Here is a 6,085-nt window from a genome sequence, read left to right as displayed (position 1 = left end):
AAGGTTGAAGAAGATACGTTAACAGATAATTGAGTTGGAATGTTCCCCCTTGGGGGGGTTACTGCTGATTCTATAGATGACATTGAGGTCCTGGAACTTTCCAAGATCTCTCCAGCCCCCCTCATCTCTTTAGGAATAAGGATCCCAAGTTCCTTGCCCTGATCTTGACTATGTGGCTTTATAGCACTAGAGTCCGCCTCGAACATGTTCAGCTGTATCATCGACGTCCGAATGTCAGCTGAACCAGGATCTCCAGTGTTTATGCCACTTCTCGGAGGTGGGGGAATAGTTGGCGCCCCGGGACTTAAGCTCACTTCTCCCAATAGAGGTGTAGTTTGCTCTCCTAACACCTCTATAACGGGACTCTCCGGGGTTATCAGGTTTACCGGTGGGTAAACGTTTGTCAAGATTGTTTGTACTGGGGTAGGATTAACCGGGGTCGAGGCGTCCGAGCGAACCTTCCCCTTCCGCTTAGTGTGCGGCATATTCCCTACAAATAGCAAAGAAAAAAATGTCCCAAAAACAATTTGAATCTTTTACTCACAGTTTCTGCTAATCCAATACAAATTTACGAGTGAGAGATACGTTCCAGACCTGCTTCACATTCACCGTCTAAGAGAAAGGGCGCCTTCCCGCCTTCGCCGGCCAAAGCCACGCGCGCCGACGGCGGCGGTGCACCGTCTGCCCGTGTTCTTATGGGCAGTCGCACTCTCTGACGTCAATCAAACTCCTCCCTCTCTCTACCGAGGGGGGAGGGTCAAGTCCTCTCACCATGGCCTCACGGGTGGATCTTTAGTTGTTCCGGGCAGTTCTTTTTCTCCTATTTGGGTGAGTGGTGATGGTCCTCGCGCTTTCTCTCTCTCTTGGGCTCCCAGGATATGCGCCATCTGCCCGTGTTCTTATGGGCAGTCGCACTCTCCGACGTCAATCAAACTCTTCCCTCTCTCTACCGAGGGGGGAGGGTCAAGTCCTCTCACCGTGGCCTCACGGGTGGATCTTTACTTGTTCCGGGCAGTTCTTTTTCTCCTATTTGGGTGAGTGGTGATGGTCCTCGCGCTTTCTCTCTCTCTTGGGCTCCCCGAGATCTGGGCTTTTTCGCTTGGAAGCCATCGTGAATATTGGCTTGCCAAATATAGGAGAGATGAGTCGTAAACAGATGGATGCAGCTGATTCAGGTCGGCTTTATAAAGTACACTGGGAGTTCACACTCTAAGCAGCCATTCTTGTTGGTGACGTCAGCGCGCCCCCCTTTCCATCTATTTTAAGTGAAGAAATATATCCCTTCCTTTGCCTTTCTTTCCAAAAATATGCAAAAAATATTTTGAGCATGTTTCATCACTCTCTGCATGTTCTTTCCTTGCTTGGAAAGCAAACTCCTTTGCTCAGTCCTCCAAAAATTGTTTTACCTGACTTTTCAGATCATTGTATTTCTCATAATTCACTTCTTCACCCTTGTTTAATTTCCCGTGAAGGTGCTCTAGCTCCTCTTGGATTGCTTGCAGTTTTACGTTCTCTCTCCTCCTTTCTCTCATGCTTTATCTTATACAGAAACACTTTATTTTTTCCTTTACTTCTTCCCACCAGTGCACAATTGTTGGGTTCCCGTTTCAGCGTTCTCCACCCTCGACATAACTGTTCTAGTTCCTTTAAAAACATTTCCTCTTCCAGCAACTTTGCGTTCATTTTCCAATAAGCTGTTTTGCAATTTACTTGTGCTGCTTCAAATTCTGCTGTAATTATCTCGTGATCTGATGTCCAACAAGGGCTGACCTGAAAACCCTTAGCACTTGTTTTCTGAGAAACAAACATGTAATCCAGCCTGCTTGCTTTTGTTCCAGATGTGTTTCTCCATGTGATGCCTACATCTTTTTTATTTATTTGTCCATAGGCATCTATCAAGGCCCAATCTATTATAAGCCTCTCCAGTTCCTTGGCTGTCAGTTCTGTCTCTCTTTATCTAAGTTTAATATTAAAGTCGCCCCCTGATATGACAGTTTTGTTCGTCCCCAACAACACTGAAAGTTCTTTAAAGAAGCCCACCCTCTTATATCTGTCTACTGGTGCATCCACATTTATCAATCTGTATTTTCCCTCTCCCATCCTTATGTCTGCCCACAACACTCTACCAGGCACCAGCACTCCCGTATTCAATCAAAATTCTGTCATCCTTAAATAACATTCCCATACCATCAGAAAATACATTTCCAATCCCCCACAAAGAACACCCCCTTTCCACTCCCTTGTGAAAGTCATTACATCCCTTTCATCTCTTAAATGGCATTCCTGCAAAAACAAGACATGAAAGTGACAAGAAAAAAAGCATTTCTCTTAATCGGATTTCTCAGCCCTCTTACATTCAGTGAAGAAACTTTCAGCTCCATAAAGTATTTGTCTCTTGTTCCTCTCCTCTCCCTCTCCAGTCCCAGCCATCCCTGTAATATCTGAAAAAAAAAAGATACTGTCCCAGGGTTTAAATAGTTCTCATAACTTGAGCTTGTTTGCCCTCCAGATGCTTTCCACTGTCTCTTCCTGCTCCTCTTTCTTCTCACTTGCCTTTTCTCCTTCGTCCTCCTCTTCCTGTAAAGGGGCATAACGTGATCCCCTCAGCCCCTTCCTCCTTCCTTTCTTTGGAAACTTGGGGCCCATTTTCTTCTTCCTTTTTTTCTCTTCCACCTTTTTCCATTACATGTCATCTTCATCATTTTTGGCTATACTTGAGCTTTGTTCCTCTTCCATCGCTCCATCTCTTGCCAATGCTACCTCATTTGCAATTTCAGGCAGGCTGGAGGCTATCCCACCCTCAGGCTTCATTTTTGAGGCCTCCAAGTTCTGTTCCACTAGGGAACTGAAGGCTTCCTGAAGGATTGCTGTAGTTGTCTCATTCCCCTCTATGCCTTCTGGCCATGCCAGCTTTTGTGCCTCAGGCTCTGGTGCTTTCCCTTCTTTGAGCTCCTTTCCTGTTTGTTCCATATCGACATCACTGTCCTCCTTGTGCCATTGGCTGCCAGTCGGGATTTTCTCTTCCCTCTCCTCAGGCTTTCCTCTCTTCCTCTCGGCCAACTGCTCTCTTGTTCGATTGGTGTAGGAGTATGGACGGTTTCTGAACACATGACTTCTCTCTCCACATAAATTACAATTCCTTTCTTTTTCGCAAGCAAATGATGAATGTCTAGTCCCTTTGTAGTTACTGCACCATTGTTCTTCACAGCATTTGGCTAAGTGGTTCATAGCAGCACATTCCCTGCATCTCTTCTGTTTTCCTACGTAAAAGACATTACCTTTGCAAGAACCAATCTGTATCCTCTTTGGAATATGCACCCAGACCTTATCATATGGGTTATAACGCAATTTTACATGGAACTTTCTCAAGCCTGTTTTCACTCCGTCGTCATCTCTCACGTCAGTACCATTGATAACACCACAGTACTAATTTAGCCAGGTTGAAATATCCTGGTACTGGACCAATTTGCTGTATATAAGAACATTCAGGATTCTTCAGTTCACCTGGGTGAGGGGTGTGAACCTAAAGCCCTTTAAGGCATTAGCTTGCTTTTTCTCCTCCATTCTTTTAATACCATCTTCAAAAGCCAGGAAAGTGCTGAAGATGACTTCAAACCTTTTCCCTCCAGGGAAAGCAAACACGTAGTCAAGTTGCCTGGGTTCAAATCCCAATTCCTTTTGGAGAATAGCACGGCTGAACTGCATCCTTTCTATGGTAAAGTTATCCAAAATCTCAAAAGAGACAACATTCCGATGTGCCCAATTGGCCACCATAGTGAAGTGTATTCCAGACGTCGCTCTCTGACGCAGTATTCATCAGTCCTCCATCCGACTCACCAGCAGCATCCCAAAGCAGCTAAGACAAGCTTACCAGGGTGTTAGGCCAAAACCAGCATTCCTCCACCCCAGGGTCACTTGATCTTAGCCAAAAGGTCGAGAAGCGATACCCACTGCATCCCTAGGAACTCAGGGCATTCTTTGCCCTGACTGATGACATCGGGGTTAAAAACCTTCACTGAGAAAGCTGCCAACTCACAGAAGCCCTTCGCCTGCCCGGGAGCGTCCGCTCTCTTCCCTATGCCCGGAAAAATGCTTCTGTCTTTCATACCTTTGTATTTCTGGGTGGAAGTGCACCACACCCAGATGTACTGCAATACAAGGGCAATGCGTGGAGCAGACGGAGCAAGCCCTCATTCCGGCTCCCTGTTCCAAAAATCCGTTTAATACAGGGTCCCCAGATAGGGGACGTATTAGATATTAAACTGATAAGAACAGATACTTTTACTTTTTAAAAAGTTTATTCCGGGAAACTTATATCACTACATGGTTGTTCCCAAATACAAAAATTCAAAACAGGCAAGTCTTTGGCATAGAACAAAAAAATAATAACAGCATCTGATAACTACCTTCCTTTCTACTATTTGCCTTTGTCTAAGCCTTCATCATAAGAAATTTATACAAAATCCATTTAACAAGGAAAACAGTTTTACCTATGGAGCTTGACACCTCCTCACTTGTCATGCCACTTCCATGCTTGCAGCACTTCTTGCATTGATGAAAGACTGGCATCTCACACAATGTAGTCCATTACAATCTTCCATCCCAAACGGAGAATCATCTCATCTTCCATCTCGATCTGCTTGTTGTTCAGCAAGCACCTTGCTCACCACAGGGCATTCTTTACACAGTTGATCCATATCCAAATGCCCTTTGTTAACCTAGATGACACAAGGCATCCATACATCACTGCCTGCTCTGTTGGGTATAAAATGGATAGCAAAGGTGAATCCCGACATATGCCTAACGTCCAGACTCTTTGTGCCGTGGCGCAGTGCCAGAAGACATGTACCAGTGTCTCCACATCCGCACACCTCTATCCTACTCACTCACACTTGTCATCAATCTTCTTTTGTGGAGAAAGTTTCTTGTAACCAGACATTCATGGACTGCACTCCATGCCAGATCTTTTTGGATATTTAACAAGTAGCTTGCATTCCATACTACTTTGCTCCTTTTCTCTGACATCTTCCCAACCAGGATCATTTTATTTTTACCTTTCCTAACGGCTTGTTCAATTTCCTTTGATGACTGCTTACACAAAGGCATCTTTTCCATCTTATATTTCACCACATATTCCTTTACTTTTCCATACACATGTGGATATTCATCTGCATAGGGCAGTACATGGCTTATTACCCCACCCCACCCCACCCCATCTTCGGGCTACAAAACGTTCTAAGTATAGCCTGGAAAAATATGACCATTTTCTGTCGTCTCTATTTTTCTCACTACACGCCTTAATCATGACTGACACAAAGACACTTGCCAACTTAACCTCTATGTCTGGGACATCTCTACCCTCATATTCCACCTCCATCATCATCTGATCCCTCCTTATCCTTTCCATTTTGCTGCCCCAAACAAACATAAAAATTAGTCTCTGCAGCACTTTGACAGCATATCTAATGCTGTCATCTTAAAAAAAAATGCGAACCTCCATCATCCCAACTATCAAATACCACCTGAAAAACAGGAAAAACCAGGCCACAATATTCGACACTCCCTCCACCCGACAACAGAGACTTATACCAATTTTGATTTCGCCAGTCACACAGCTTTTGGGTCTCTCACTCTTCACACTATCTCTTTTCAATGCCCAATCTCTCACCAAAAAAATCACACATCCTCAATGACTACCTCGTTGAAGTCAGTCCAGACATCTGTGCCATCACAGAAACATGGCTAAAACCCACGGACATAGTCATCACAAACGAACTCCCCACTAATCTTTACGACATCTTCTCCATACCCAGACTAAAGAAAAGAGGTGGTGGTCTTTTATTTGCGGCCAAAAAAGGATTAGGCCTCACCTTGCATCTTTCTAACTCCACCAACAAAATTGAAGCGGCTCTTTTCAAATCACCTCACCTCCAAATCTGCCTTATCTATGCTCCGCCAGGAATCCCGGAATCTAACCCCTCTCCCATTATCGAACTTATTTCGAACCACATCAACGCAAACAAACCAGCTATCATTCTAGGAGATTTTAATCTACATGTAGATGCCTCCCCACAGTCTAACAACT

General features: G+C 44.6%; 1 pseudogene; it reads right to left on the bottom strand.

The window, feature by feature from the left end:
* Positions 1-4,123: 4,123 nt before the first annotated feature.
* LOC115086333 lies at positions 4,124-4,301 on the bottom strand (annotated as a pseudogene).
* Between the last annotated feature and the right edge of the window lie 1,784 nt (positions 4,302-6,085).

The sequence above is a fragment of the Rhinatrema bivittatum genome, chromosome 2, assembly GCF_901001135.1.
Source record: "Rhinatrema bivittatum chromosome 2, aRhiBiv1.1, whole genome shotgun sequence".
NCBI classification, from domain to species: Eukaryota; Metazoa; Chordata; class Amphibia; order Gymnophiona; family Rhinatrematidae; genus Rhinatrema; species Rhinatrema bivittatum.
This window is presented reverse-complemented; position numbering and strand designations above follow the sequence as displayed.